Below are 22,549 nucleotides of genomic sequence, written 5' to 3'. Positions count from 1 at the left end.
CGGAGGTGATGGTGTTTGGCAACCTTTCCCCAGCCTGGTCACCTACTTGGTGGCCTGCCGTCCTGGGACCTCCCCCTTCCCCAGTGACCAAGGCAAGAAATCTGGGAGTTTTACTGGACACTAAACTTACTCTTATGCACCATGTTAATGCAGTAGTATCATCCTCATTTTACACTATGAGAATGATTAAAAAACTCCTACCCTATCTTCCCATGAGCACGGCCAGAACCCTGGTCAGTGCATTAGTTATATCTCGCATAGACTACTGTAACGCGCTTTTAGTCAATGCTCAGGAAGGAGTTTAAAAAAAGCTACAGTTGGTGCAGAATGCTGCGGCCAGATTGATCACGGCCACCCCCAAGTATACTCCCATCTCTGGCACCATTGAACAGCTTCATTGGTTGCCAGTGAAGAAAAGAACCAAATTCAAAGCTCTTTGCATTGCGTATAAGGCAATTCACCTTCAAGGCCCTGCCTTTTTAAAGGACGCATTCTGCCCCTACAATCCTGTCAGATCCCTCCAATCTTCTACTGCTGGTCTTATGCAGATCCCTAGGACTAAGAAGGTCTCATGGGGCGATGGGTCCTTTATAGTGACCACTATCAAGCTATGGAACAGTCTTCCACGCTACATCAAAACCTGTACCTCCCTTCTTTCTTTCCGCAAACAGATAAAGACTTGGCTGTTCAGACAATAACTACTCATGGACATGTATAGTGGACACTCAGCGCCGAGACACCCTTGGGTATTTGTGCGCTTAACAAATTTCCTAAAATAAATAAATAAATAAATAAAATTCTTCTGACCCCATACCTAGTGTCATCGCCATTGATTTCTATACCAATACTCTCTTTTATTGGACCAGGCTACTTAATCTCTTCCTCAGTCAAGGATCCCTCCCAGCTGTCCTAAAAATAGGACAGGTTACCCCTCTTCTAAAAAAAACCTCCGTAGATGCAAACAACCTCAATAACTTCCACCCCATCACCGATCTCCCTTTTCTTTCAAAGATCACAGAAAAATGTGTTGCAAAACAACTTTCCCAACACATTATGGACAATAATCTCCTTGACGTGTTCCAGTCTGACTTTATTCAAAATTGCAGCACTGAAACAGCCCTGCTGCGAGTGATCGATGATGCGCTGCATATACTCGATTCGGGGGAATCGTGCCTTCTGATTCTTCTTGACCTATCTGCAGCCTTTGACACTGTTAATCACAACACCCTCCACAACACTCTTCAACAGAGAATGGGCGTGGAAGGCACAGTGCTTAAATGGTTTGCCTCATTCCTCTCGGACAGATCCCGAATGATCAAGATTGCGAACAGTCTCTCGTCTCCACTGGTGATTGGTCAAGGTGTCCCTCAAGGTTCCATCCTTGCACCCACTCTGTTTAATCTCTATCTGGAACGTTTAGGGAACCTACTAAGCAAATCTGGAATCCTCTACCATCTCTATGCAGATGACACCCAAATCTACCTCAAGCTGGCTTCCTCTCAAGATCTCTCACTACTCAACTCTACTCTCAACTCTATTCACAACTGGATGTTAGTTCACCAACTCATTCTCAATCCCTCCAAAACTGAATTCCTCCTCCTTTCTACCTCTCTCTCCTCGCCTCCTGTTCAATCCTGGATGGATCAGCTGAATTTACTCAACAGTAAACCCATCTTTGTCGACTGCGCTAAATCCCTAGGTGTCATACTTGACAAAAGACTCAACCTAATCTCACACATCAACTCCATTGCCAAGAACGCACGTTATCAGCTGCGCCTTCTGTGGGGGATTAGTTGGTTCTTTCCGGAGAAAGACCTAAAAACCTTGGTCCAATCGCTAGTTATCTCTAGACTGGATTATTGTAATTCTCTTCTGACTGGCCTTCCCAAATCTCACCTCTCCCCCCTTAAGTCCGTCCTCCATTCAGCAGGTCACTTCATTTCAGGGTCCAAACGAAGTGACCACATCACTCTTATCTTGTCTTCTCTCCGATGGCTTCCCATCGAGGCTAGAGCTATTTACAAAACGGCTTGCATCACCCACAAAGCCTTGCACTCTTCCTCCCCTCGCTATCTGGCGTATAAACTGAAATTGTCCAGAGGCTTGAGACCTTCTCGGAATGCAGAAAAGTTCCTGCTTGAGCCCCCCTCCTTCAAAAGGGAAAAATTGATGGCCCAATCGTTCTAAGGTAATGTGGTGAGAATCTGGAACTCGCTTCCTCCTTTGCTCCGTGCCACCACCTCCATCTGGATCTTCGAAGCGGACCTCAAATCTCTTCTATTCCAAAGACACTTCAGAACAAATTCCTTTATTCTCAGACCCCGCCAGGAAGTTCGTTAGTCATTGTAAATTTGTTATATTTATTTATTTTTTGTACATTCCTTGCTTGCTGTGTTTGATATTGTGTTCCTCTTGCCTGCTGTGTTTGATTCTTTGTCCTGCTATTTTTGTACTTTCTATTTTGTAACATTTCTCTCATGTAACGTAACTGGTTCTATATATTGTACAGCGCTCTGACACCTTCGGGTAAAGTCCGCGCTTTATAAAAATGCATAAATAAATAAATAAACCGCAAGAGAAACACGTACGAGGGCACACTAAAAACTCCTGTACGTCCAGTGACGCCTCTCTTGCGTGCCAAGCCTCGTTTTGAAATGGCTCACAGAGTCGAAACCACGTTTAACCTGTATGTACCAGTAAAATGCTACTGTTGACGGGCAGTGTGTGGCTAAAAACACACACTGCCCGGTTGGGCCAAGCTCACAAGACGGCCGTCTAAAAAAAGACATGAGGAATCCATTTGAACAGAAAGAGAAATATTGCTATTTTAAAACGACCGTGCTGATTTCTGATTTATAGAGCCAAATAAACAAAGGAGGCGGGGCAGAGCGACGACGTTTATTTGACATAGAAGATAGACTAATGAAGGCAGCGATTTCGAGCTATGTACGTTTCGCCATTTAAAGACTGCAAAATGTCCACGTTCAGTCATTGTAAGGTAGAGGTGTTGTGCTGTTAGGGGTAAAAATGACCCACTGATATGGTTCCTATTGTAAATGGTGTTAAGGAGTAAACATGAAGAAAACATTACTCATAGAATATTGTACGTCTATATTTAGTTTGCATGACGTAGAAACGCAAGGCTATGGCGCCTTTCCACAAAAAATAAAACGCAGCGTTGTGACATGTTTGCAAACGTGTCGCCTTTCCTCGCCAGCTGCCGGGTTTGCTAGAGTGCACAGCGCATCTTTCTTGCTTCCGACGTCATCGAGCGAGCCGTTGCGCGCCTCGGATTTGAAATGGGTTTGGACTGGTGACTGTGATTGAAACGGAACCGAAAATAAGTGGCTCAGTGTAGCAGGTACGCGAGGCCGGGAGCGGCGGGAAAAGACACGGGAGGGAGGGGCCGGTGGGTGTTCTTGTTAGAACACTCAGCGGGGCTTATCGTTTAGTTGCCGCCCACCCCTCTAATTTCACAAAGTACTTTAACTTTTCATTGGACTTTCAGAGCATCGTGCAGTCAATTTATTTATGCAAATTTATATAGCGTGGGCATTACATAGATGTTAGCGCGCTTTACATTAGAACTAGAACTTTACAAAAGAATCAAAGATTACACCAATCCTAATTCTATGTCAGGACCGGAGGCTCCGATTATGCTTCTCATTTCTTTACTAGAAATTTGCTCTGCAGCCAATCATGTTACAATAAACTAAAAAACTACAATACCCATGAACCCACTGGGTATCACGTAATAACCATAGAGAATACATGTATAAATAGTCAGCAAGAGAATATCACATCCTCTTTCTTTGCTGCTCCGCAGCCAGTTAAGTGCATTTTGCTTTCTCTTTTCATACTCTAACCTGTTTTTACTTATGGCAATGGTATTGTTATTTCTGCTTTGTATGTATTGCTAGCGCTGTGCGCGTTCCGTTTGAATTCAATTTCGCGAGTGTTGCTTAATTGTATTGCCTGCGTATACGCGTTGCAGGGAGCGTGTGTCTGCCTCCCCGGTTCGGGCGCTGTGCGCCCGCGCCTCATTATTCACGTGGAGAGGGAGAAAACGGGGCTGAAAGGCTACGCGCGTGTCGCGTAGTTCTTTCTTTCATTAAATTCAGGCGGTCGTTACCGCGCATGCGCGGCGGCCATTTTTCTTGTTGATAAACATCGTTTCTCTTCAGGAATTCAGCGCGAGAGCAGCGCTTCTTTGCTCATATGCCCACAGCCTGTTTTTTATGCCCCTATTGACGTCCTGCTGTTTTCAGACACAGTTGGGGCTGGATAATTTTGCATAGGCTCTGCCTAGAATGGCTTATTATTACTATTATGCTTGGCGAGCCCTCCCTCCACATTTAAATATTTACATAATTTCAGGTCATTAAACCTGTTGTTTGGTCTTGCCTACGGGGTTCTGCCGCTCCCCCTTTATTGTGCTTTGGCATATGTGATTCCTTGTTGATATCCTTCCTCTTGTGGGCTTTATTTACACCAGGCACTGCCATGGCTGAATATTTTGAGGAGGATGATTACTATTATTATGGTGATGAGGAAGCCTCTGGCTCTATGGAGCAGGATTTGGTAGAGGCTCTTGACATGGGTGTTCAAACGTCCGTGAATAAGGCGCTGGTTCGCGCTATTACACCATTGAAACGTCATTTGTCCCAATATGCGGTGCAGCAGGGTTGGCTACCTAACTCTAAGTCTTCTAAATCTTCAAAATCTTCAAAATCTTCACAGTCCTCCAGGTCTGCTAAATCTTCCAAACTATCCAATCCACATAAATCTGATTTTGTTAAACTGGCCAAGGCCTTTTCTTCTGAACATTCCTATGGTCAGCCTCCCATGGGGCCTTCGTCCCCTCCAACTCGTCAGACAGACGATGATAGTACTTCTACTTCTTCCTCCTCGGATCATGGGGTCGCTTCTCCTCCTCCTCGTAAGAAGGCCCGGAAGGAACATTTTGTTGATGCGCCATCGCATCCCCAGGATCTAACCTTTGATCCTTCCGACATCATGCACCCTAATTCTTCCTCTTGGCTCCCGTCTCAGGAGGTGGTGGAGTACGTCCAGGCACACATTCGTCAACCTTTTGACAAGGATGTGCGTACCCGTCTCCGTTCTGAATGTCCACGGCCTGATTTAGCAGACAAATTAGCAGACACTCTGGAGGTGGATCCGACTATGGTGACATATCTTAAGAAATATGCCAAGGACCCAAAAAGAGGCATTGATAGAGCTTGGCGCTCTTGTCAAGATAAGTTATTGGACTTATTGGGACCTCTCACCAAAATTTTGGATTTAGGTTATCAGGCCAAAGAGTCTTCCTCCCCCATTGATCCTGACGACCTCATTGGTTGGGCTCAAAGAGCTGTTTGTCACTTGGGAAATGCCAATTGTGCCATGTCTTCTGAACGCAGACGTTCCATTTTATTAAAATTGGACCCAAAATTGGCTGAGCTTTCCTCCTCTGAATCCGGCCCTTTGGCGCAGGGTTTATTGTTTGGGCATCCTTTTCTCAAGGAACTCACAAAATTTGTCGCCACTTTCAGTGGTCTGGACAAGGCTCAGGCTTCTATTAGACGGGCTTTTCGCCCGGTTTTTGGGAGGGCCGGACGATATAGGGGACGATCGTTCGGCCGCGGCTTTAACCAATCTAACCAGCGTGGTTTCCAGTCCCACCGTGGTGGAGGTCAGGACCCCAACTCCGCCACCAACAAGCCTTCCTTCTACCCCTCCCGTAGAGGTCGATACCAATTCCGCAAAGGACGTGCCGGCGGTCATCAAGGAGGACATCACGATTCCTCCGCTTCAGGTGAGTTTGATCTCTGTTACAGAAGTCATGTTGGGGGGCAGGATTCAGTTTTTCCTTCCCAATTGGCTCTTGATCTCCAACGATGCATGGGTGTTGGAGACTGTCAAAGGTTTCAGAATAGAGTTTTTCAGTTGCCCAAGTCAACCTTTCCCTCCTTCTCCCTTGATGTTTTCTCTTCAGGATCAGGCGATTATTTCCGCGGAAATAGACTCCTTCCTGAGGAAAGGGGCTATTGTCCGGTCTTTTCCTCATCCTCAGGGTTTTTCAAGCAACGTCTTTCTAGTTCAGAAAAAAGGAGGCGGTTCCAGGTTAGTTCTCAACCTGAAAGAGTTCAACGGCTGGATTGTCTATCGCCACTTCAAGATGGAGGCATCCATCTTTTAAAGGGATCTTCATCAGGAAGGGGACTGGATGGTCCGCCTCAATCTGAAGGATGCGTATTTGTCGATTCCCATTTACGGTCCTCATCGCCGGTTTCTTCAATTCCAGTGGCAGGGTGTCTGGTACAAGTTCAAGGTTCTCCCGTTCGGCCTCTCGTCAGCACCCTGGTGCTTCACGAAGCTTCTGAGGCCTGTGGTGGAGTCACTGCGAGCTCGGGGAGTTCGTCTGATAATTTATCTGGACGACATTCTTATAATGGCTCACTGTCCCCGTCTGTTAATGCTCCATTTGGAATGGTCAATAGATCTCTTACAGTCACTCGGATTTCAAGTGAATCCTCAGAAATCTGTTTTTCACCCCTCGCAATCGATAGAATTTCTGGGTTTCCTGATCAATTCCCTCTCTTGCCAACTGCTATTGCCCCTTCAGAAGATCAGGACAATCAAACGGGAGTTGAGATTGATTTTACACAAACAGCTTGTGTCGTTGAGATCTATAGATCGGATTGTCGGTCTGTTAGCTTCATCAATTCAGGCCATCTTCCCGGGTCCTCTCCATTATCGGGCGCTCCAGCGACTCAAAATCCGCCATCTCCAGAAAGGCCTCAAGTATTCGGATCAGATTCCTCTGTCAGAGGAAGTGAGGTGGGAGATGTTGTGGTGGTTGGAACACATGGAGTCCTGGAATGGCCGAGCCCTGTTCGGAGTGTCCCCGGAGGTGGTGATAGAATCCGACGCCAGTCGGTGGGGTTGGGGAGCCCGTTGCGGTCCAATGTCCACGGGAGGCCGGTGGTCTTCGGAGGAATTATCTCTCCATATCAATTGTCTGGAACTTCTGGCGGGGTCCTTTGCGATCCGTTGTCTATCTCCTTGCATGACGAATTGTTGCATTCTCCTGCGCATGGACAATGTCTCAGCGGTCCGTTATGTCAACAAGCTAGGGGGGACACGTTCCAAGATTCTAGCAGAGATAGCCAAAGATTTTTGGCACTTTTGTCTTCAGAGAAACATCACGGTGATTGCGGAGTACCTGCCGGGTCACAGCAATCTGGTGGCAGACTGGAATTCTCGTCATCTTCGAGATTTCAGCGACTGGAGACTTCACCCTCGGGTGTTCAGATTCCTGTCTCGTGTGTGGGGCCCCTGCCAGATCGATCTTTTTGCCTCTCGCCTCAACACTCAACTTCCTCAGTTTTTCAGTTGGCGTCCGGATCCGGAGGCTCTTGCCACGGATGCATTTCTACAGACATGGCCGTCTCTCCTGTGTTACGCCTTTCCCCCGTTTGTCATGATCTCCAGGGTTCTGGCATGCATGAAATTTTATCAGACGGAGTTGATTCTGATCACCCCTCTCTGGAGGGCTCAGGCTTGGTTCCCGGTTCTTCTGCAGATGTCTTGTGCAGTGCCATTGCTTCTTCCCCAACTGTGGAATCTGTTATTGGATCCCCTCGGCAATCCTCATCCTCTTTATAGAGTCGGGTCAACTCTTTCTAGTGGCATGGCGGGTTTCGGGGATCGCTGGCAAGTCTCAGGCCTTTCGGGAGACGCTTCCAGATTTATCAACGAAGCTTGGTCTCCCAACACACACAAACGTTATGCAGCCGCATGGAAACGTTGGTGTGATTGGTGCGCTCAACGGGAAGTGGATCCCTCTAATACAGATGTCACCTTGATTGTGAATTTTTTAGCTTCCCTTGCTTCCTCAGGCCTTGCATATCGGACTGTCAACAATTTCCGTTCGGCCATCTCGGCGGGGCATATTCCTATTAATAGTAAACCTGCAGGTGAACATCCTTTGATTTCCAAATTACTCAGAGGTATCAGATTGGTAAAACCTCCTTGTCCTAAGTATGTTGCATTGTGGGATGTGTCTATTGTCTTACGTTTCTTGGAGGCTTGGCCTTCCAACGACTCTTTATCCCGCAAACAATTATCAGCTAAGTTAACTATGCTTTTATGTCTAGTCTCTTGCAAACGTGTGTCTGATGTTCGCGCGCTAGATCTTGCAGGTCGTACTTTTTCTCCTGAAGGGGTTACTTTTTCCATTTCCAGACGTACTAAGTGTAATACTGCCTCAGTCACTTACCCAAGTTTTCCCAATAATCCAAAACTCTGTGTAGTGCAATGTATTAAGGATTATGAGGTAAGTACTGCTCAATTTCGAAAAGATATGCATGGTCAATTGTTGATTGCGTTGCAAAAACCCTTTCGCCCTGTCACCCCGGCTACTTTAGCCAGATGGGTCAGATGGCTAATGGGTGAAGCAGGTATTGATGTTACTATTTTTGGTGCACATTCATCTCGTGGAGCTATGGCTTCCAAGGCTTTTTCTATGGGTGTGACCTTAATAGATATTATGAAAGCAGCTGATTGGTCAACTGATTCTATGTTTAAAACTTTTTATTATAAGCCTATTCTGGATATTGCTTCGGTTGTGGTGGCTCAGCTTTGAACAAGCATAATCGGAGCCTCCGGTCCTGACATAGAATTCAAAATTTGCGAACATTCGTGACAAGAATTTTCAATTCTATTAAGGACACGGAGGCGAGGATTATCCCACCCATTTTTTCTATCATGTAATTTTGCACATATACCTTTGCATATGATAATTTTCAATTATATATGTTCTGATATATTGTTCTGATATATTTGGAATAATTCCTTGTTTTTTCTCTTCCCTCCCCAAGTATTCTATGCTTTTTCTTGCATTTCGGAATGGTGTATTGCGACTTTATATCTTTTTCAGGTTCTGATCCGAAGTGAGCTGCGCTCCTCTCTCTTTTGTCTTGGATTATCTTTCGGACGCTTGCTGGTTCCAGTTTTCAGATATCGATTCAAGCATCAGATCAGCTGTTCCATTCTGTTGGTCTTCAGTTGCAGTGTTCAAGCTTCAATTTTTTCTTCCAAGCTCTTTCCAGTTGTTGCACTATTTCCATCTTCTGACTGTTGCTATCTACCAAAGAAAGAGGATGTGATATTCTCTTGCTGACTATTTATACATGCATTCTCTATGGTTATTACGTGATACCCAGTGGGTTCATGGGTATTGTAGTTTTTTTGTTTATTGTAACATGATTGGCTGCTGAGCAAATTTCTAATAAAGAAATGAGAAGCATAATCCTCGCCTCCGTGTCCTTAATAGAATTGAAAATTCTTGTCACGAATGTTCGCAAATTTTGAAATGTATAGGATATGAGCAGGTCAGTGCTTTAAATGGGGGAAAAAAAGTGCAGGTACTCATCAGATCGAGCTGGGGGCGTGGCAAGGAGGGGGGGCTAGAGGCGGGACTAAGGGTGGGTCTAATGAAAAACATTTGAAGGGCTCAAGAATTTTTGAATGTTGACAAATTAAAAATTTGCAAACATTCGTGACAAGAATTTTCAATTCTATTAAGGACAAGGAGGCGAGGATTATGCTTTCTCATTTCTTTATTAGAAATGCCCAGCAGCCAATCAGAAGAACCGTTGTGAAAACGAAACTACAGTACCCATGAGCACCAGGGTACCACGTGACCAACCATAGAGTCTCACATATAAAAGATAATGTAGGAGAAAGTACGTCCTCTTTCTTTGGTGAGGAACAGTTCACGGGAAACAGGAAGTCCAAGGAAAAAACGATGAATGCCAGGTAAAAGAGTCCATCAGCAACAGCCGGTGATCACCCTGACGATAGAAAACACAGCAATAGCCGAACACAGGAGGCAGCAGACCATCCAAGCGGGGTAAGCAGGATGAACAGAAGGGCCACTATTTCGGATCAGAACCTGAAAAAAAAGTACAGCCGTAATATTCATCCCAGAAAGAGAATGAAGTCAACAAAGGGGGGGGGTAAAAGAGAGAAACCAATGCAAATAGAACATTGAAAACATGAGAACAAATCATGAATTTGGGTGGGATAATCCTCGCCTCCTTGTCCTTAATAGAATTGAAAATTCTTGTCACGAATGTTTGCAAATTTTTAATTCTATGTCAGGACAGGAGGCTCCGATTATGCTTGTTCAAAGCTGATCCACCACTACAGAAGCAATATGCTCAATAGGTTTGTAATAAAAAGTTTTAAACACAGAGTCAGAAGACCAATCTGCGGTTTTCATGATGTCCAATAATGAAACACCCATCGAGAACGCTTTAGAGGCCATAGCCCCACGAGCCGAATGAGCACCAAAAATGGAAACATCAATTCCAGCCTCAGACAAGAGCCATCTAACCCAGCGAGCTAAAGTAGCAGGAGTAACAGGACGAAAAGGTTTCTGTAAGGCAATAAGTAGTTGACCCTGTGTATCAGAACGTAAAGGGGCAGTACATACCTCATAATCCTTGACACATTGAACAACGCAAAGGTTGGGATGATGAGGAAAGGAAGGATAGGTAACCGAAGAGGTAGCCGTTTTGGTGCGTTTAGAAATAAGAAAAGTGACACCCTCGGGTGTAAAACTGCGACCTGCCAAGTCCAACGCACGCACATCAGAAACTTGTTTGCAAGAAACAAGACATAACAGCATAGTCAGTTTGGCAGAGAGTTGCTTGCGGGAAAGCAATGAATTAGAAGGCCAGGCCTCCAAAAATTTTAAAACAACGGAGACATCCCAAAGCGAGACATATTTAGGACACGGAGGATTCGACAAACGAATGCCCTTGAGCAATTTGGAAATTAAGGGATGCTCACCCGCAGGTTTACCATTGATAGGAACATGGGCCGCGGAGATGGCGGAGCGGAAATTGTTGACCGTGCGATAAGCCAAACCAGAGGAAGCGAGAGAGGCTAGAAAATTAATAATCATAGCCACATCCGCTGAAGCGGGATCAACTTCCCGCTGAACACACCAGTCACACCAACGTTTCCAAGAGGCTCTGTATCGTTTGTGAGTACTGGGAGACCAGGCGTCACTGATGAATTTTGAAGCGTCGCATGAAAGGCCTGGGAGCGACCAGCGATCCCCGAAATTCGCCATGCCAACAGAAGGAGATTGCCGGATAGGACAAGGGGATGCGGATTGCCGAGGGGATCCAACAACAGATTCCACTTCTGGGGAAGAAGGAACGGAACCGCACAGCACATCTCCAGAAGAACCGGGAACCACGCTTGAGCTCTCCACAGCGGAGCAATGAGAATTAATTCTGTTTGAAAGCGTTTCGAGTAGGCCAGAACCCTGGGAATCATCATGAACGGGCGAAAGGCGTAACACAGAGTCGACGGCCAAGTCTGAAGGAACGCATCCGTGGCCAGGGCTTTCGGATCCGGCCTCCAGCTGAAAAACAGAGGGAGCTGAGTGTTTAGGCGAGAAGCGAATAGATCCAGGTGACATTGACCCCACGTCCGATGGAGAACGCGAAAAATGCGAGGATGAAGGCGACAATCGCTGAAGTCGCGAAGATGGCGAGAGTTCCAGTCCGCAATCTGATTGTGACAGCCGGGAAGATATTCGGCAATAACTGTGATCTTCTGTTGAAGACAGAAGTGCCAAAAATCTTTGGCGATCTCCGCCAAAATCTTGGACCGTGTTCCCCCTAACTTGTTGACATAGCGGACCGCTGAAACATTGTCCATGCGGAGAAGAATACAACAATTGGACTGAAGAGGAGAAAACACTTGATCGCAAAGGAACCCGCTAGGAGTTCCAGGCAGTTTATGTGAAGAGTCAGTTCCTGGGGGGACCATCGACCCCCTGTCGAGATGGGACCGCACCGGGCTCCCCAACCCCATAGACTGGCATCGGATTCGATCACCAGATCCGGAGAGGAGCCGAACAGGGCTCGTCCATTCCAGGCCTCCATGTGGTCCAACCACCATTGCATCTCGCTCCTCGCATCCTCGGAAAGAGGAATCAGATCGGAATAGCGAAGACCTTTTTGGAGATGACGAATCTTCAACCTTTGGAGTGCCCTGTAGTGGAGAGGACCCGGGAATATCGCTTTAATGGAAGACGCCAAGAGACCGACAACTCGTGCTAACGATCTCAACGACACAGTCTGTCTGGAAAGAACCGACCTCAATTCCCTCTTGATGTACCAAATCTTTTGGTTTGGTAAGAGAAGTTGACAAGAAAGGGAATTCACCTGGAAACCCAGAAACTCTATCACCTGTGTAGGGTTCAAGATAGATTTCTGAGGATTGACTAGAAAACCCAGAGATTGTAAGAGGTCGATAGACCAATCCAGGTGCGTTAAGACAGTGAGGGGACTGTCCGCCATGATAAGAATGTCGTCGAGATATATTATTAAGCGGACACCCCGAGCACGCAGACATTCCACGACGGGCCTCAGAAGTTTCGTGAAGCACCAAGGTGCTGACGAGAGGCCGAATGGAAGAACCGTGAATTCGAACCAAGTCCCCTGCCAACTGAATTGAAGAAAGCGGCGGTGAGGCTCGAAAATGGGAATCGAAAGATACGCATCCTTGAGGTCGAGCCGAACCATCCAGTCCCCTTTGCGAAGAAGATCGCGCAAAAGATGGATCCCCTCCATTTTGAAGTGTCTGTAAACTACACTGCCGTTGAAATCTTTCAAATTGAGGACCAGACGATTTCCACCCCCTTTTTTCTGAACCAGAAAAATAGTGCTGATGAACCCCTGTGGATGGGGAATAGTTGGAATGATGGCCCCTTTTTTGAGAAGGGATTCGATCTCCGCCGAGATAAACCCTTGGTCCTGAAGGGAAAAAGTTAGGGGATTTGGAGGGAGGGATTGATGTTGGGACTGATAAAATTCTATTTTGAAACCCTGAACAGTTTGCAGAACCCAAGCATCGTTGGAGATTTGACGCCAGTTGTGGAGAAAAAATCGTATTCTGCCCCCCAGAACCACCTCGGAAAAAGGAATCAAACTCACCTGAGGTGTTAGAGTCGTGGTAGGCACCTTGGTTTCCACCGGAACGGCCTTTCCGATATTGACCTCTCCGTTTGCGGGAAGGATAGAAATTAGAGCGGGAGTTGTATCCTGACTCTTGACCACTGCCTCTCTGGGACTGATAACCCCTCTGGGAGGGATTATGAGATCCACGGCCGAACGAGCGTCCCCGATGTCGTCCGGCCCTGGCAAAAACCGGACGAAGTGCCCGCTTGATGGAGGCTTGAGCCTTATCCAGGCCGCTGAAGGTCGCAACAAACTTTGTGAGTTCCTTAAGAAAAGGCTGGCCGAATAACAGACCCTGAGCCACTGGACCAGATTCGGAAGTAGAGAGTTCCGCCAACTTTGGATCGATTTTCAGAAGAATAGAGCGACGGCGCTCGCTCGAAATCGCACAATTTGCGTTGCCTAACTGGCAAATAGCTCTCTGAGCCCATTCTATCAGGTCATCAGGATCCACAAGGGAAGAAGATTCCTTGGCTTGAAATCCAAGATCAAGAATCTTGGTGAGTGGGCCCAATAAATCCAGCATTTTATCCTGACAGGAACGCCAGGATCTGTCAAGACCCTTCTTCGGGTCCTTTGCAAATTTTTTAAGATACGAAAGCATTGTGGGATCAATCTCAGGAGTGTCTGCCAGGTGATCAGCGAGATCCGGGCGAGGGCACTCGGAGCGGAGGCGAGCCCTTACATCCTTCTCAAAGGGCTGTCTAATGTGCGCCTGAACATAGTCCGCCACCGCAGGAGAAGGTAGCCAGGAAGATGAATGGGGGTGATAAAGATCAGAAGGTTCAAAGGTAAGGACCTGCGGATGAGTAGGAGCGTCGACGTAATGCTCCTTACGAGCCTTCTTGCGAGGTGGCGGAACATCCTGGTCCGAAGGAGAAGAAGGAGGACCATCAGTGTCAGTCAGGCATCCAGCAGAAACGGAAGCACCCACCGATGGCAAGGAGGAAGCCTTTTCGGAAGCTAAAGATTTAGCCAGTCTTTTAAAATCCGACCGATGCGGATTAGCTGGAGACTTAGAAGAACGTGAAGAAGGCAACCAACCCTGTTGTTTGGCGTAGTTCGTTAGATGGCGTTTCAGAGGATTGATAGCGTGGACAAGGGCTTTATTAACGGAGTGTTGAACCCCTTGGTCCAGAGCCTCCACCAAATCCTGCTCTAGGAAACTAGAGTCATCATCCTCAAAGGAGTAATCATCATCAAAATATTCTTCCATTTTTTGTATCACAGTATTGTGAAAGTAATGCCCACAAAATGATACTCCAATATCAATATATATATATAGGCCAAAGGCACAATTCAGGGGGAGTGAGGAACCCCACAGCAAGCCAGAAGGAAAGGTTGACAAAACCTGACCAAGCTATAAATAAATAAATTGTGGAGGGAGGGCTTGCTGAAATCACTCTAGGCAGAGCCTATGCGTTATTATCCAGCCCAAAACCTTAAATAAGCTATGGGCGTCGACGGGGCTGAAGAAAATCTGAGGCCGTGGGCAGCGGTGTATAAAAACAACCGATTCAGTCAAATCTCTGTGTAAAACACGATAGTAAACAAACAAAATGGCCGCCGCGCATGCGCGGTAACGGCCGCCTCGAGATCAATGCAAAAGAGGAGCTCGCGCGCTAGCGCGAGTTCCTCAGCCCCAGAACTCCCACTCCACCTAAAAAATGTACAAAGACGCTCCGACGAGCGTCCAGACCTCGGGAGGTGCAACCACGCTCCCAGAATGTGCACTGCGCGATGTAAAACACCGAGCGGAGACCAAAGCAACGTTTGACAGCGCGCAACAAAGTAGCAATGCAAGCTAGTAACCAAGCAACACAGGATAAGCAAGCGCGTCAAGTATTATCGCAACAAAGTTCAATGCAACAAAGTAGCAAGAGAAGTAAATAAAAAGCACTTAACTGGCTGCGGAGCTGCAAAGAAAGAGGACGTACTTTCTCCTACATTATCTTTTATATGTGAGACTCTATGGTTGGTCACGTGGTACCCTGGTGCTCATGGGTACTGTAGTTTCGTTTTCACAACGGTTCTTCTGATTGGCTGCTGGGCATTTCTAATAAAGAAATGAGAAAGCATAATCGGAGCCTCCTGTCCTGACATAGAATTGAAAGGTAACTATTACGTTTTCCTTTTTAGGTCTCGCATGAGCCAGCGCTTTAGCGCTGCTCTCGCGAGAGCTATTGTAAAAGGGGTGTCTGGAAGTGCAAACGAGTGCTTTTCAGGCCTCCAAATACAGTGCATGTGCGCCGGGCGCGCGCACCATTTGGCAGCCTGAAAAGCACTACCTGATCACTTTCACGGCCGCTTTGATGTCCTCAGTGAGCCGCGCGGCCACTGAGGACATCAAAGCGGCCGCAAACGTGTGTGGCACGGGTGTGTTATTTGCGTATTGTACCTTTTGAAGCCACAGAAGGTCGCTTTCGACGCTTTGCTTTCCCCGATAGACGTTAAAGTCCATAAACTAGCAACATAGGTGCATTTACACTCGCCTCCTTGCGCGGGTAATCAAAGCGCTAGTCAAATCAGAATCCCACTAAAGACATCGCTGAGTTTGCCGCAACCGGGGTCTCCCACCAGGCAGTAAGAAGGCCACGAAGGGGCCTCACTGTAATAAAAAATACTATATCTCTGCGAAGCACCTGCAAAACAGATACATTGCCCGAGGCTCTCGGCATAGCGCTACTACACCCCTCACAACAACCTCGAAGCACTATGATACAACAACAACGTCATATTTGTTTATTGAGTATTGCCATGGCTACCCCAGAGAGTCCACCACTAATGTCAGGAAAATCAAATAGTAAGACGAACATTAGTGGGAGAGGGCGCCTACATCACTTTGTCGTGGAAAGTCGTTTCCAGGTGCTGTGCGGTGGATGCACCAGCAATTGTCTTTGGACACAGAACGTCCACAGCTCGGAGACATATCATGTTTGCACCAGGCCACGTGCGATGCCTCGTTGAATAGGCTGCCCTCAGAGGTTTGTCCTTCGTACTCCATTTCAGCAAGGATGATTGTCAGCGAGGGTGTCTGCAGCCACCAGGGCAGGTTACAGAGAGCTGACCACTCAGGGAGAGGAAGAACAGTCTAGCAGAGATGGACCCGCGTGAGTGGAGCCTTTAGTAGAAGCGACCATATATATGTGAGAGACAGTCGTGTTCTTAACTGGAGTAACAAACTAGAACACGTCCTTTCCAACGGAGGACTCCTTGCATTGAGCGGGCCCTGCAACGGAGCTCAGAGAGGTTCTACAAGCAGAATGTTTATTTCCGGAAGACAATTAAACGCGGTGATTCGATATATAATTTTAAAAGATATTTTATAGTATTGCAGTGTTTAGCTACAACATGTACCATAATGTAGACAAAACAAAGCAGCATCTTTAAAGTGCGTATAAGTCCTGTAAACGTCATTTATTTCAGCGGGCACTTATCACTTTTGCTTCGTTTCATCTTGCACTATTGGGTCTGGTCATTATTTCCTCCTAATCCAGGAGTTTATGAAAATATCCACTGTTCAGTTGCACTTGTCGGCGCAGTGTTGTTGCTTCGTAGCACTATAAGCAACATATGCTGTATTTACTCAACCTGATCGTTCTAATGCTCCTGTCCGTCAAATGAGCGAAAATCCGGTTCCAATTTCAGCAGCAGACGCACCAACCCACAGAGCTTTCCTCACCATTAATGTTTTCTTACCAAGTTTAACGAAACACGGGCCTGGTTGGAAAAATGCGCCGATTTCGAGGAGCCATTTAAAAGGGAAATTACGGGGTCTTGGGGAATGGCTCACGCCCTGAGGGTGGTATCGCCACGAGTGCTATGCCGGGAATGTCGCTGGGTTGTGACTTCATGTGAGAAAAGAGCAGGTAATACAATGCAAATGCGGTCTTGATAAGACAAGCAAGTGAACACCTGGCCCTGCCTAATGAACGAGCATTTTTTTATTCACAGGAATGACACATCTTATAATTAGAAACCAGGGCCTGCATTCTTTACCTGGGACAGACGCAGATCGCAGCTCCCCCTAAATGTCGCCCCAGTTCCCTGTCTCCAGCCCCAACACACTTTCATGGAGGAAACATTTTTGGAAGGGGGCGGGGAGGGGCTCTGAAATCACACTGCATATTAGTAAAAGAGGTCACCTTCCGCTGTTTGCCTTCCTGTAGTGTGAGTCCCACAGCTTACTCTGTGAGTAGTTCTGCGTTACTCCAGGCTCGGTCCCTTTGCACGGGTGCAAAGTGGTGCAAATGGCGGTGTCAATCAACTTTTGAGGAAAAAAAGTTTTGTGTGGTGTTGAAAAGTCGACACAAACACTCCACAAAACTGCTTCAGCTCACCTGGAAACAAGCACCTGTTTATATATGCAAAGTGGATGTAAAGTTGCGTAAACTCTGCAAACGCCCTAAGATTCCACACGAGGCTAGATCGACTTAAGTGGAATGACCTAGCTTTGTATGGAATGCCTGCACTAGTTGAAAGCAGAGTCAAACAATAGGCAAAAAGAAATCTGCACGAGTTTTTACACCTAATGCCTGTGAAAAAATAACATACCATTGGATATAACCATAGGCCCTTGCCTGCGCATATAAATATGCACGGGAGGGTGCCCCTCATGTTTAGATTGCCTTGGCACCACGCTGCAGAAATAGCGTTTTGTCTGGGTAAACATGAATGATGTCATCATTAGCGAGCAACTCTCGGTAAATATGGTGCTGCAATTTTACCCCAAGGCAGGGCCACTGGCATTATGCAATTCTGCGGCCATGGCTTTTTTTCGAGTAATTATGGATTTTCCGCTCTTGCCACATAATCCATCTGCTGCATGAACTTCATATTTTAACCCCCAAATATTGTTCCTAACACAAACCTATAAAAAGTTACTTAAAAGGTCACGAAATGTTCCACCTCGGTGTCTCCTCACCCTCCACCTCGGTCTCTCCTCACCCTCCACCTCGGTCTCTCCTCACCCTCCACCTCCGTCTCTCCTCACCCTCCACCTCCGTCTCTCCTCACCCTCCATCTCCGTCTCTCCTCACCCTCCACCTCGGTCTCTCCTCACCCTCCACCTCCATCTCTCCTCACCCTCCAACTCTGTTTCTCCTCACCCTCCACCTGTCTCTCCTCACCCTCCTCCTCCTCACCCTCCTCACCCTCCACGTGTCTCTCCTCACCCTCCACGTCTCTCCTCACGCTCCACGTGTCTCTCCTCACCCTCCACCTCCGTCTCTCCTCACCCTCCACCTCGGTCTCTCCTCACCCTTCATCTCCATCTCTCCTCACCCTCCACCTCGGTCTCTCCTCACCCTCCACCTCCGTCTCTCCTCACCCTCCAACTCTGTTTCTCCTCACCCTCCACCTGTCTCTCCTCACCCTCCACCTGTCTCTCCTCACCCTCCACGTCTCTCCTCACCCTCCACGTGTCTCTCCTCACCCTCCACACGTCTCTCCTCACCCTCCACACGTGTCTCTCCTCACCCTCCACTTGTCTCTCCTCACCCTCCACCTCCTCACCCTCCTCACCCTCCACGTGTCTCTCCTCACCCTCCACGTCTCTCCTCACCCTCCACGTGTCTCTCCTCACCCTCCACACGTCTCTCCTGACCCTCAACACGTGTCTCTCCTCACCCTCCACACGTCTCTCCTCACCCTTCACACATGTCTCTCCTCACCCTTCACACGTGTCTCTCCTCACCCTCCACACGTCTCTCCTCACCCTCCACACGTGTCTCCTCACCCTCCGCCTCACCCTCCACATGTGTCTCCTCCTCACCCTCCACATGTGTCTCCTCCTCACCCTCCACATGTGTCTCCTCCTCACCCTCCACAGGTGTCCCCTCCTCACGCTCCACAGGTGTCTCTCCTCACCCTCCACACGTGTCTCTCCTCACCCTCCACACGTGTCTCTCCTCACCCTCCACGTATCTCTCCTCACCCTCCACGTGTCTCTCCTCACCCTCCACGTGTCTCTGCTGCACGCCACACACTGCTGCATGCCTCACACTGCTGCACGCCTCACACTGCTGCACGCCTCACACTGCTGCACGCCACACACTGCTGCATGCCGCTGCACGCCACACACTGCTGCACGCCTCACACTGCTGCACGCCACACACTGCCACACACTGCTGCACGCCGCACACTGCTGCACGCCGCACACTGCTGCACTCCACACACTGCTACACGAAACATTGCTGCACGCCACACACTGCTGCACGGCACACACTGATGCAACCGGCACACTGCTGCACGCCACACACTGTTGCACACTGCTGCATTACTCACTGCTGCATGCTGCACGACACTGCTGCACGCAGCACACTGCTGCACGCAGCACACTGCTGCACGCCGCTGCACGCCACAGTGCTGCATGCCTCACACTGCTGCACGCAGCACACTGCTGCACGCCACACACTGCTGCACGCCGCTGCACGTCACAGTGCTGCATGCCTCACACTGCTACACGAAACACTGCTGCACGCCGCACACTGCTGCACGCCTCACACTGCTGCACGCCTCGCACTGCTGCACGCTGCACACTGCTGCACGCCGCACACTGCTGCACGCCGCACACTGCTGCACTCCACACACTGCTTTTATGCAAGTTTATGCTACTGACATTGTAAATGACAATGCCTTTTATTTGTTTTAAAACCAAAACATAAATAAAAGGCATTGTAATTTTACAATGCCAATAGCTCAAACTCTTATAAATGCGAGACCTATTGCATTGCAAATGCTTGTTGTCAGAGTCACCTGTATATTAAACAAAACATTAAAAGGTGCAGAGACTTGTTTTACTGAAAATTAATTAAAGGAAAAAAGACTACATCCTAAAATGCAACTCTGACTCGCATCGGGTGAAAGGAAGCCATCAGTTGTCATGCTAGTGATCCTGGGAGAAGAAAGTTATCTGGGTAACAGAGCAATAATATTTCACCCTTTCATTCACTTTCAGATACTGTGCCACCCAGCAAAATCTAGTCCAAAATTCTGAGGGGCTAGTAAAGGGATGGAGGCACATATAACCATGTACATATGACCACAGTGTCACTGATGATGGTGGTCAGCAGGCCTGCTTTAGCCACGGTTTCTGATATGGGAGGCACCCTGTACCCACATGTGTTTGATGCTCAAAGCTTCCCTAAGGCCTGCTCCTTCACTTCAAGTCCAAGGCTTGGCTTCCTCACTTGGGTGCTTTGGGTTCCCTGCTGCTCCCACTCCTACTACGTGGCTCACTTTTTTCATGAATACCAGATACAGCCAGCTGTTGTGTTCAGAAACCCATGAATACACCTTAACCACTGTAACACTTCCCATCAAGGGCTTGTAGAAGTTGGCCAAATCCACCCACACTGAAGGTATTGTATTGTATTGTAATTGCATTTATATTACTACCCCTGACGAGGCTTCGAAGAGCTTTTTCGGCGAGTAGCGCACTACTCCGGAACCCAAGAAGGATTAGTGTTGAATTAGTATAGTGAAAATCTGAAGTAATTTGAGTGGTGGATAGGTTAGTCAGTTATTTGGATTCAGAAGGATAGCAGAGAGATAGAAGAGGGGAAAAGGTTTGCATTTATATAGCGCTTGTTACCCCTGATGGGGTGTTGAAGCGCTTTTGTTTGGAGAGTAGCACTTATCGGGTTTAAACAACAAAGAAATACCAAAAAGTGTGACTGAGCATGTGTATGACAGCAAAAAAGCGTACCCGACAATCTGGAATAGGCCTTGTTTCTAAGAAATGCTTGATATCAGACACAAGCATTCTGGAAGCAATTCAAAGTGTGATCTTACATCATAGAAATGAATGAGAAACGTTCACCAAGCCATGGGATGTCATGTCTTAGTCGTGTTTGAATGCTTATATTGTTAGCTACATTCAGTGTTTTCTGGTAAATGCGCATTTTTTACTCTGTGCACATTATTCTTCCCCTTCCAGTGTGCCCTAGTAAGGTCTATACTGTGTTTAAGTATTTTGATAAATCCATTCTTCCTCCAAGTATGCAATCTGAATTCTTATGATTGTTTGTTGAGCCTTTCATTGTTTAACCTTGTTACAAAAAAATGAGTCACATTATGGTAAACTTTATATTAGCTGCTAAAAAAAAAAAAACACGACTTAAAAATACCACTGTCCCCTCAAAATTATTTTTTAATTCAGCTGCCGCCCCGCTTTAGATAACTCTTTTGGATGACGAGTGTGAGACCGGCCTCGCGGCGTGGGCCCTCCCGCCCAACAAGCCAACCTGCAACCACCATGATACACGACATCACCGACTCCGGCTGCCCCAGCCACACAATCCTGAGGGCCGGCCAGAGCACCCGCCGGACTCGACACCCTACCACGCATGCCCGACCAAGGGAGCGGGAACCCCCCGAGCTAGACCGAGAGGCGCCAGCCCAGTCACACCTCGGATCGCTTTCCCCCGGGAGGGTTCGGTCGGCCACCCGGCCCCTGGGGTGCAGGTGCCTCGCCTGCGGAGCGTCTGGGAACCCTCGGCCACCCGGCCCCTGGGGTGCAGGTGCCTCGCCTGCGGAGCGTCTGGGGTCCCTCCCAGACCCACCTGAAAAGACAAAAAGACCGAGCGGCAGGAAGTCCCGACGAACCCCCTCAGTCACCACGACCCCTCTCTGCGAGGACTCCGGACTTCAAAGGGCAGGGGAAGTATAATAGGGGGTGCCGAAGGGACGGACGGGAGAGAAGACCTGGAACCACCTGAGCCCTGCTGACGCTGTCGCGGCTCCACGAACTCTGAACCACCTGAGCCCTGCTGACGCTGTCGCGGCTCCCCGAACTCTGAACCATCTGAGCCCTGCTGAGTGACTCGCGGCTCCCCGAACTCTGAACCATCTGAGCCCTGCTGAGTGACTCGCGGCTCCCCGAACTCTGAACCATCTGAGCCCTGCTGAGTGACTCGCGGCTCCCCGAACTCTGAACCATCTGAGCCCTGCGGAGTGACTCGCGGCTCCCGAACTCTGAACCATCTGAGCCCTGCTGAGTGACTCGCGGCTCCCGAACTCTGAACCATCTGAGCCCGGCTGAGTGACTCGCGGCTCTCCCCTCCAAGAAGATTGGCAAGAGATTGCCGAGAGAAGCAACAACCTCCAGCTCAAGGATTGGGAGCTGTCCGCCGGGTACTCCGCAGAGACACTGTACTCAAAGACTGTCCCGCTACCCCCATTCCCCTATCAGGAGATTGCAGTCTCTTGTGGCGCTAATGTACTACTGGCAACTTGGATCATAAAGATCCCTTGAACCTTCGATAAAATCTATCGTCTTAAGAGAAAGACAGTGTGGTGTCCCTCTGTTCGTAGTGTAAGCTCAGGGTGTGCGTGCCTGGTTCGGCCTACTTAGGAGAGGTGGGTCAAAGGGGTGGGTAAGACGGGTATCGAACCCCCCTCCGGCGAACGCCTTTCCAACATTTGGTGGCAGACGACGGGATCCGAGCCGACACCGAAAGAGAGCGTGCAGTGAACGACTGACGCACTACCGAACAGAGATG

General features: G+C 48.2%; 1 protein-coding gene across 1 annotated transcript in view; it reads left to right on the top strand.

The window, feature by feature from the left end:
- Positions 1-3,273: 3,273 nt before the first annotated feature.
- The window catches only part of LOC146802288 (uncharacterized), a 197,403-nt gene continuing 178,127 nt past the window's right edge, over positions 3,274-22,549 (top strand). Inside the window, exon 1 of the mRNA XM_085621859.1 lies at positions 3,274-3,361. The gene's annotated coding sequence lies outside the window, so the exon portion shown is untranslated. The remainder of the gene's footprint in view (positions 3,362-22,549) is intronic.

The sequence above is a fragment of the Triturus cristatus genome, chromosome 8, assembly GCF_964204655.1.
Source record: "Triturus cristatus chromosome 8, aTriCri1.1, whole genome shotgun sequence".
NCBI lineage: Eukaryota > Metazoa > Chordata > Amphibia > Caudata > Salamandridae > Triturus > Triturus cristatus.
Note: the sequence above shows the minus strand (reverse complement) of the source record. Positions and strands in the feature narration are given on the sequence as shown.